The 10809-nt window shown below is 52.0% G+C and overlaps 1 pseudogene; it reads left to right on the top strand.

Moving 5' to 3' along the window:
• The first annotated feature begins 1407 nt into the window (after positions 1-1407).
• On the top strand, positions 1408-10337 carry LOC136157744 (histone-lysine N-methyltransferase PRDM9-like; annotated as a pseudogene).
• Positions 10338-10809: the final 472 nt, after the last annotated feature.

Here is a 10809-nt window from a genome sequence, read left to right as displayed (position 1 = left end):
CACCCATTCATTCTCAGAAATCCAGGCCCACCTCAAAGAACCTAAGTGCCCCCTGAATTGTTCGTGAGTGAGTGACTCCACATTTAAGCATTCATCTAGGAGTAGAAAGGTCAAAGGATGCTGAAGATAGTATCTGTGAGCTGCACTTGAAATATAGATGCAGTTTAGGGAATAAATTGATACCAGGGATGTATGCTCACGTTCTTACTGTACTAAATACCTCACACAACAATTTGTTGAAGGTTATTAAATTTCATGTCCACTATAATATTAAGAATTAGCCTGTATACCAATTCATGGATCAGGAAACTGAGTAGAACAGCTAGTCATACAGCCTTGTTCGAGGAGAACTGATGAGACCAGCTGCTTTAATTCCAAACATTGTCGCTAGGACAAGGCAACCTGCAGCTTTCATCTCATTTGCTTTATTGTCTGAATATGTTTCTGCCGATCGTCTTTTCTCTTCTTAATCTCACTGCTTTGTCACCTTGTTTTCCACATGTGTTTTGTCCCCTCTGTAATTTTCCATACGTCCTCGTCCGTCAAAGGGCCACTATTAAGAGAAAACCTCCGGATCTCTCTACCAGCCCTTACCCTCTTCTTTCCCTGACCTCCAGCTTATCTCCCTGCCTTGCTCTCACTTTTATGCAGAAAGTTGAAGGGGAAGAACCTTAAGATATGAATTCTAGTTTTGATTCACTCTCCACCTAGGTCCTTATTTTACACTCCAGTGTTCAGACCCCCTCCCCCCATATCAGGTATTTCCAAGAATTGTCAAAGTATTAACTAAAGTCATGCATGTGAAAACACTTCATAAAGTCCTAAAGAACTAAAGAAATGCATGTTGTCTTTTACTCACATAGAAGAGAATGTCCAGGGCACCATTAAATAATGAATCTAGTTTGAAGGAATTGCCGGGAGCAGCAGAATCGCTGAAGACAAGTGGCTCCAAGCAGGCTCAGAATCCAGGGCCCCATCACAGAAAAGCAAGGACCCCTGGACAGCACCCCAGACAAAAAGCCGGTAAGAGAAATTCGGGGAGTTCCTCTAATTAGTTCCTCTAATTCCTGTAGAAAAACTAATAAGCATGGCCTACGTGTGTGGCATGGACTTTGGGTAGGCGGGGTTTCAGCTAGACTGATCTGAAACATGAAGTTAGCACTGGGGCCTTGGGAAAATCTTATACATTTTCTGAGATCCTGAATGCTATCTGTAAAGTGAGAATAAGGATACATAACTCATACAGTGCTTGAAAGCCTTACATTAAATGCAAAAGTCTGACACCTACAAGTAGTACAATAAATGCAACTGTGATAAGAGGAACCGTGCTTTGTTAGTGTTCATGTCCAGACCTCTGCTCAATGCCTTACTTGTCATGTGCGCTTAACACATATTTTCTGAGTAGATATGTCGATGAACTATTACCTAAGTAGGAAGGTTGGGAAGTTAAACCTACTAACGGGAAGTGCAAGGATGCTATCACTGAACTGGGCATCTGTGGTCAGGGGAGCCTCAGTCTCTTGAACCTGTAGTTAAAGGGAGAAGAAAGAAAATATAGAGAAGGGACTCCCTGGTGGTTAAGTGGTTAAGACTCCACGCTTCCACTGCAGGAGGTGTGAGTTCCATTCCTGGTCAGGGAACTAAGATCCCACAAGCCATGCAGTACGGCCAAGAAATAAATAATGGAACATGAAAACATAAAATTACAAAAGTAAAAGTTTGAAAAATACCTGTAAGAAAGTTTTAACAAAGTGTAGAGATGGACAGGTAGGAGATCTCACACTTGCTGATAAAATGGGACTAACTCCACAGACCCCACCAGCCTTGCTTAGCTTCTGTTGTCCATCTTAGAACTCAGAAGAAAGGAGACTGGAGTGAAGAGGTACAGTCTACGAGAAAGAAAGGGCCACGTGTACTAAGAGGTCAGCGAGCCCCAGGATGACGACTACCTCTGTGAGTGACCCCGCTGGCCCACTCACGGAGAAGGGGCTACGAGGCCTTGGTCCACTAACCTCAGCTCACCATTTGGTCCCCCGGCCATCCACTTCCTCTATGACTTGCGGTGCAGGATCGAGGTCAAAGGCCATGAATGCCCCAGGTCTTTCTGAAGGTCTTCACGACCAGAAACATCACGATACCTCCTCTCATCCCTGTTCTCACCTCCAGATTGTGAGGAGTGTCAGAACTTCTTCATCGACAGCTGTGCTGCCCATGGGCCCCCAACCTTTGTAAAGGACTGTGCAGTGGAAAAGGGGCATGCCAACCGCTCAGCCCTCACGCTGCCCCCTGGGTTAAGCATCAGACTGTCGGGCATCCCTGACGCTGGGCTTGGAGTGTGGAACGAGGCGTCCGATTTGCCGCTGGGCCTGCACTTTGGCCCCTATGAGGGCCAGATCACAGACGATGAAGAGGCCGCCAACAGTGGATACGCCTGGCTGGTGAGAAGCACCCGTTTCCCTGTCCTCTGGCCTCTAATCACTTGTACGTGGTGGGGGGTACTTCATGTCTACATATGAGGATGCAGATGGTGATAACATGGTCGTCAATGACACAGTCAGCCCTGTGTACTGTGTGCCATGGGCGTGAACACAGGACTTCCATCTAAATGTCAGACGAGAGGTGGGAACACAGTGTACAGACACTCATGTCATCCATCTAAAGGTCAGAGGAGAGGTGGGAACACAGTGTACAGACACTCAGGTCCTCTAACTAAAGGTCAGAGGAGAGGTGGGAACACAGTCTACAGACACTTAGACCTCTATCTAAGGTCAGAGGAGAGGTGGGAGCACAGTGTAGAGATACACAGAAGTGACTCCTCCCTTGTGGAGCCCTTGCCTTCAATGAACCAAGAGACTCAGACTTGGAATGATGAGTAAGGAGCTTACCGTGTGGTTCGACTGGCAGTTGAATCCATGCAGGCTGAAAAGCACCAATGACTACACAGGGAAATAGCTCTTCTGTTGTTTCCTACCAAAAAAAAAAAAAAAAAAAAAGGAGGAATGCTTGTAACTCTTTCTCTGACACTCAGATCACCAAAGGGAGGAACTGCTACGAGTATGTGGATGGAAAGGACACGTCTTGGGCCAACTGGATGAGGTGAGTGCAGTGAGTCTGCGGTGTGTAGACATTGATACTCCCTTCGTCCCACGCCCCTTTCCTTCTCAACCCGGCTCCCTCAAGAGGTTTCACATCTCTTGCCCTCTTTTCCCTGCATATCATGCTCTTTCATTTCAAAAGACACGGAAAAGAAGGAAATAAAAATATGGCATGTGCCGTCAAGATACAAGTCTATATGCTGAACAAAACTGGTGGACTTGAAAACAACTTGAAGCGTCTAGATTCACCAGGGACACTTTAACTCACTTAATGGACACTTACCACGCCCTTTATGTTTCAGTTTAGACAGTGAACATCGGTACTGAAGCAGATCACACAACCCATGTCCTTTTGGAGAACATACTGCAAACAGACATTAGCCAATTGATTTTAGGAGCAGTAACCTTATTTTTTCTATCTTTGAGTAAGTGCACACGCCAGGATGACCTAACACAGGAGACCTTGACTCTCTGTGGGCAAAAACCTCCTCAGGCTTGGTTCCAGTGAGAAGCGGGCCCTGAGGCCTCAGAAGGAATGGGGGGCAGCTTGGCCCTGAGCAGGGCCATTCTCTGAGGGCCTCTCCTTTCATCAGGGCAGGCAGACAGTGAACACACTATTATTGTTCCGTGTCTCAAGCTATATCAGAGGTCTCTCCAAGGAGGGGGTGGGCAAGCTAATAGGACCCTGGATACACGTGGGGAGATGGCAGAAAGACTCGGGAGAGAAGGCAGGCTGGGGTGAGTGCTGAGGGCTGCATGTTAGCCAAGAAGCACCAAGTCCTGTGGATGAAAGAGAACTTAATTCAGAGTTTAGAGGAGCTGGAGGTCACCAGCCTCACGGACAGTCCAGGTGGAGATGAGTCTGGAACTGGGTTCCGGAAAATGACTACTTAGGTAAGGAGAGAAAAGCATGGGAATTCACATGGCCTGGTCCAAGGTGTGAACAGAAGGTCCACATGAGGGGCGGCCTCAGAGGCGGAAGGCAAGGAGCTGGGCATGGGCGGACAGTGGAGGGCACTCGTCACCTGAGGTTTCTTTCCCTTTCCCGGCCTCGACCCCAGGTATGTGAACTGTGCCCGGGACGATGAGGAACAGAACCTGGTGGCCTTCCAGTATCACGGGCAGATCTTCTACCGAACCTGCCAGGTGGTCAGGCCGGGCTGTGAGCTGCTGGTCTGGTACGGGGACGAGTACGGTCAGGACCTTGGCATCAAGCGGAACAGCAGGGGGAAGAGTGAGCTCGCGGCGGGGAGAGGTGAGTGTCTCCCCTCTTCTAGCACCCCACCCCATCCTGGGAGCCGCCGTGGTCTGATATCGAAGCAGAGGACAATCCAGTCCTAAGTCAGTTGAGTTGCAATTAAAATGCCTCAGAATTTGATTCTTTTCATATGACTGTTAGGAGAAATTTTATATTGAAAATGTTAGTTCTAATTTTTAATATTTCATGCAAAAAAATGTGCAACATCACCTTCTGCTAAAAGGCTGAGAAGCAAAAGCAACATTTCGAGCACCTACCACCTCTCTGCCCTTTATTTGTTTCTGTTTCATTTCCTCCATTTCTAAGCGACACGTGTACAGTGATGCGCATTCAGTTCCTGTTCCAGTCTGTTGTCATGTGAGTTCACGCTCTGTGCCAGACGGGGATCCACGCCCCGAAACAGACAGAACCACTGCCCTGGGGCAGCAGGGGCTTCACACCAGACAGGGGCTGGTGCTGAGGAAAACCAGCGCAGGGAACGTGCCTCGGGTCAGCGTGAGCAGAGGGTGGGGTGTGGTGCAGGACGGTGTGACAGGGTCTCTGCAGAGATAAGACCTGCGGGGAAGGACTCCAGGCAGGGGAGCAGCCCGTGCCGCAGCCCCAGGACCGGCAAGCGAGGCCATGCCAGGGGTCGCAGGAGGAAGCACAGAGGGAGAGGAAGGAGGCTGGACGGGAAACAGAAGCCTCAGGGCCTGTGTCCACGTGCAGGCCCCAGGGGTCCTCCTGGGTGACACAGAACAACCGCCAGGCTTTCAGCTGCAAGCAGCATGTTCTCTGTGCTAAGACGATGCTTTGGTTCACTTTGGGGAAGAGACAGCAGCGGGGAGTCCCCTCAGAGATCAGTTCATTGCCAGACATGAGGGGAGAGTGGGCTGTCTGAAGATGCTTGGGAGTGAGGGTGTGAAGGGTCTGACTGGACATGTATTTTTAAACAGGGATTCCTAGTGCATGTTAAGTGGATTAAGCCTGAATGAAATAAATGAGGTATGAGTACTGGTGAGGCTGGAGAAAGGATATGCCTTTATTTTATGATTTATGGGAAACTGAGAGAGGAGCAATTTGTGAACCAGTTTGGGCAGCAGGAGCCAGACCTGTAGTCAGTGGGACTTGGGCCGCTCGGTCTCATCCAGTCTCAAACCCACTTCCTGCAGAGATCTGCACAAAGGCTGCACTTTGAACAAGGAACCAAAGTCAGATTTAGCCACACCTGCTCTAACCACCCCTCGTGCTGCCTCCCATATGCAGAGAGCTCCAGGCCAGGCGCCCCTAACTTAATAGACCCTTTCCCCTCACAGGGAGCCACTCAGGAGATTCCACCTAAGTCATCAAGTCTTATCCCTCAGTAGGGTAAATACCTGGGGCCACTGTGATGTCACTTTTCAGACACTTACACGCAGGGAAAGTCCCTGCAGATCCATCTCTATCAGGAGAGACGCTGCCTCTGATGCAGCTGGAAGGTCCCTATCTGGGTGATATGTAGAAAAGGCTCTTGACACCCGCTTCCTGGATTTCTGTAGATGTAGAACATAACAGTGGAATGGAAGAGTGGACTGTAAAGGCACTTGATGGGCGACAGATCGTGCACTGTCAACACTTAGATGATGAGTGGGGAAGGCCTGACCACGGCAAACCAGCTACCTGACCAAAAGCTTCCTCTTTCAGCAGAACCGACGACCAAGATACACCCATGTGCCTCCTGCTCTCTGGCCTTCTCCAGCCAGAAATTCCTCAGCCAACACATCCAACGTAGTCACTTCTCTCAGACCTTCCTGAGACCATCTGAAAGAGACCGCCTCCAACTAGAGGATCCCTGCCCAGGCAGTCAAAATCGGAGATATTCCAATCCACACAGCCCGAGCGACAAACCTGAGGGCTACGAGGCCAAGGACAGGCCCCAACAATTGCTGAAAAGCGTAAGGCTGAAGAGGATTTCAAGGGCCTCTTCCAACTCACCCGGAGGACAAATGGGGGGTTCTGGGGTGCATGAGAGAATGACAGACGAGCCCAGCACAAGCCAGAAACTGAATCCAGAGGACACAGGCACATTGCTCACGGTGGCAGGGGTCTCAGGGATTATGAGGGTCACGTACGGAGTGTGTGGGCAAGGCTCCAAGGACAGGTCAAGTCTCATCACACACGAGAGGACACACACAGGGGAGAAGCCCTATGTTTGCGGGCAGTGTGGGAGAAGCTTCCATCGGAAGTCCCATCTCATCACACACCAGAGGATACACACAGGGGAGAAGCCCTATGTTTGCAGGGATTGTGGGCGAAGCTTCAGTGATAAGTCAAATCTCATCTCACACAAGAGGACACACACAGGGGAGAAGCCCTATGTTTGCGGGGAGTGTGGCCGAAGTTTCCATCACGGGTCTAATTTCATCAGACACCAGAGGACACACACAGGGGAGAAGCCCTTTGTTTACAGGGAGTGTGGGCGAAGCTTCAGCGATAAGTCAGTCCTTATAAGACACCAGAGGACACACACGGGGGAGAAGCCCTATGCTTGTGGGGAGTGTGGGCGAAGCTTCAGTGATAAGTCAGTCCTCATCACACGCCAGAGGATACACACAGGGGAGAAGCCCTTTGTTTGCAGGGAGTGTGGGCGAAGCTTCAGTCGGAAGTCCCACCTCATCACCCACGAGAGGACACACATAGGGGAGAAGCCCTATGTTTGCAGGGAGTGTGGGCGATGCTTCAGTCATAAGTCAGTCCTCATCACACACCAGAGGATACACACAGGGGAGAAGCCCTATGTTTGTGGGAAGTGTGGGCGAAGCTTCAATCATAAGGCCAATCTCATCTCACACAAGAGGACACACACAGGGGAGAAGCCCTATGATTGCGTGGAGTGTGGGCGAAGCTTCTGTCAGAAATCAACCCTCATCAGACACCAGAGGACACACACAGGGTAGAAGCCCTATGTTTGCAGGGAGCGTGGGCGAAGCTTCAGTCAGAAGACCCATCTCATCTCACACAAGAGAACACACACAGGGGAGAAGCCCTATGTTTGCGGTGAGTGTGGGCAAAGCTTCATTCAGAAGTCAGATTTCATCAGACAGCAGAGGACAGACACAGGGGAGAAGCCCTATGTTTGCAGGGAGTGTGGGCAAAGCGTCAGTCACAAGTCCGTCCTCATCAGACACCAGAGGACACACGGGGGAGAAGCCCTGTTTGCAGGGAGTGTATGTGAGTCATGAGCAGCAAACCACACCTTAGCCACAGGAGGATTTCTGCAGCCACCCCATGCCTCAGCTCTAAGGGGGCCTCAGAGGAGGCCTGTGACCCCTTACTGTCCCCACGAGTATGAGGAGATAATTCCCAGGTGGTCCAGGGGTCAAAACTCCAATGCAGAGACCCACGTTCAATATTTGCTTGGGGAACTAGCTCCCACATGCTGCAACTAAGACACAGCCGAGCCAAATTAATAAATATATAATAAATATTTTAAAGAAAGCGTGTGATAAGCACAGAATTATTTGTTAAATAGACTTTCCACTTTCATGACAGGAGAGGAGGGATATAAACCGCAGAGGGTTCCTTAGGTGTTCTGGAGATGTTCAGGCCAATTGCCTTCGTGGTTTTTTAGGTCTCCTCTACTAATAAATTTTGTCTCCAAACAAATCTGAATCCCAGACTATGTACTCATTCCCCCCTTAACACTGACAGCAGTGGGGTCCAGTTAGCTGAACACCTGGGAAGGCATAATTCTGGAGCCAACTCAATTAGGTCACTGGACAGTCAATCCTGGGTCCAGGGAGAGGAATGCAGAGTGGAATCAGAATCACCAGGGAAGGGAATTCCCGGCCTCCTGGGAAGTGTGGCCTCTCCTCCTTATAGACCCCGGCTCTCCTTTGGCCTCTCCTGGTGACCCTCTGCTTCCCTCTGACTTCTGTAGCCACAAAGGTGAAGGCCACATGCGTGTGTGTGTATGTGTGTGTGCTCGCGAGCCTGACTCAGCATCGGCCGTCTGGTCTTTGCCGCTCCCTCGGGGTCATCAGAGCATCTGGACTCCAGATGCGACCACAGGGGTCCGGGTCTCAGCCCTGCCCCCAGCAGCTGCTAAGCTGGGGCAAGATGCTCAACCTCTCTGTGTCTCTATTCTCATCTGTGATACGGCGTGGGAGCACCAGCATTTTGGCCTGATGCGTCAGCACAGGCACAATCTGGCAGAGGCTGGCTGAGAACGCAAGCCCCGCCTTTGCTGTCCTTTGTGTTTTTCTCCTTAATATTCTTTATTTTTTAATAGAAGGATAATTGCTTTACAGAATTTGTTTCTTGCATGTCCTCCAGCCCCCACACCGTCCAGGTCTTCAGAGCTAGGCGAAGAAGGGGCTGTTCAGGCACTATGATGCCCTGATGAGAGGGTGTGAGGTCAGGGGCGCTAAGGGAGGGCGACCTCCCTTCGCACCCCTGCTGTTCCTGCTGACCTGGGCAGCCCCAAGGCCCCTCCACAGACAGGCAGGGCCCACAGTCGTCCCCCTGCCGAGAACAGAGCCTGGAGCCGCGTTTGCAGGAAATCCCCGTCCGGCCCCCATCCCACCCCACACGGAGGGTCCTTGAAGCCCACACCGCGGCTTCTCTATGCATGGGCCTCACACCTGTGCACGAGCGCTCTGGTCAACGCTGTCGCGACCTTGAAATTCTTAACCATGGAATAGTTCATCCTTACACTTCCCTTTCATGAGTGAAGTCTGATGGACCCCGGGGTGCGCTGTGAGCAGTGCAGATTCTCACACAGCAAGGGTCCCGGGGTGACCAGGCTGCACGAGGGGACAAGGTGGACACAAAGCCCCCCACCCTGGGTGAGTGAGGGTGGGGACAGCACCAGGAAGCCACGCTTGCTCAGACCCGGAACCTAGCTCCAACACAGAGTGGGTGCAATGCATTCTTAAGGTCAACCACACCCTCCCCTCTGTGAATGACCTCTGCCCTGGCCTGATCCTTCCAGAAGGGGTTCAGGAGGCTGAAGTCCGCCCAGCCACCAGAAGACACCAAGGGGAGAGTGGGCCACGGGGCGGGGGGCGGAGGGTGCGAGCTCCAGGACTCGCGGCAACGGCCCTCAGTTCCCTGCGTGTCCCAGGCTTCTGAAGCGTCTCTACATGAACCGTGTCAGTGATAACCACCCACGATTATTTCCCGGTTTCTATGCTTTCTTAAGGGAACGTGTTTGTCTGTGGCTTGGTTTCCCTACAGGAAGGGAAGCCACGTAAACTCCCCATCTTCTGTGGCTTCAGGCCGGGACCACGGGAGGGAGAGTTAGGGGTGGTGTAGGCAGAGGGGCTTCAACTGAAAATGGTGGGGACCCAGAAACCTGCAGGGGCTTCTTACCTGCACCTCCCACCAGAGCTGGGCCTGGAATCCCCGGGAAGGCTGAGCAGGTCAAAGCTTCTCCCCCCCCTCCCCTCTGCTCCCCTCCCCTCAAGAAGCTGACTCCTGGGGCCAGCCCATAACACGCCCAATGCCCCCATCACCCACAGCGCCACACAGGCCCTCCCTCACAGAAGTGGGATGACCTGGATGGTGGAAGGGATGCTGTGTGACCCCAGAGCTGGGGGTCTCAGCTGACCTTGAGCAAGTGGGTTGGTGCATTACACAGCCTCCCAGCCCAGGGAGCTGCCAGCAGCCACAAGCCGTGATCTGAAGAGGAGCTGGGAGATGGGGAGTGGGGATGCGAGCTCTCTGAGGTCCCATCCTGTCCCCAGGACAGCGGCCAGGCCACACCTGACACCGTGACTGCCCTGCCCGGGCACAGAGGACACCAGCAGTCATGGTACGGACAGCCAGCTGCCTCCGCAGCACGCTCCACCCTGACCACAGCGGCCCCGTGGCTGTACCAGCCCCGCCTGCGCGCGGCTCTGCTTGGCTGCCAGGGCTCGGGGACACTGGGTGAGTCGGTGAGGGAAGAGCTCCAGAGGCCAAGCCTGTCTTCAGCCACCAGCCCTGCCCTGCTTACTGGACTCATGAGCCCAGCCTGTATCTGAAGCCAAGATGCCTTTGGGAGAATGACACCACAGACGCTGACCTCAGAGCTCAGACTTCTGAAAACTTACTAAACAGGTTATTTTTAGTCTTTTTTTACAGGGGGATGTTGGCAGGAACCGTGGAGGGAAATGACTCCCTTGGTGGTGTTGTGGTTAAGAATCCACCTGCCAATGCAGGAGACACGGGTTCAATCCCTGATCTGGGAAGACCCCACGTGCCGTGGAGCAAAAAAGTCCGTTCACAACTACTGCAGGCCAAGAGCCTAGAGTCTCTGCTTCCCAACCAGAGCAGCCACCACAGGGAGAAGTTCAGCACAGAAACGAGAGAGCAGCCCCCATGCCCTACAACAAGAGAAAAGCCCGCACAGCAGCGAAGACCCAGCACAGCCAAATATAAATAACTAATCTTTTTTTAAGTAGGAGATCGCAGCATTCTCTGCTGATCCAGAGGCTAGGACTCTGAGCTCCCAGC

The sequence above is a fragment of the Muntiacus reevesi genome, chromosome 2, assembly GCF_963930625.1.
Source record: "Muntiacus reevesi chromosome 2, mMunRee1.1, whole genome shotgun sequence".
NCBI classification, from domain to species: domain Eukaryota; kingdom Metazoa; phylum Chordata; class Mammalia; order Artiodactyla; family Cervidae; genus Muntiacus; species Muntiacus reevesi.
The sequence above is the reverse complement of the archived record's forward strand: the minus strand, read 5'-3'. Positions and strand labels throughout refer to the sequence as shown.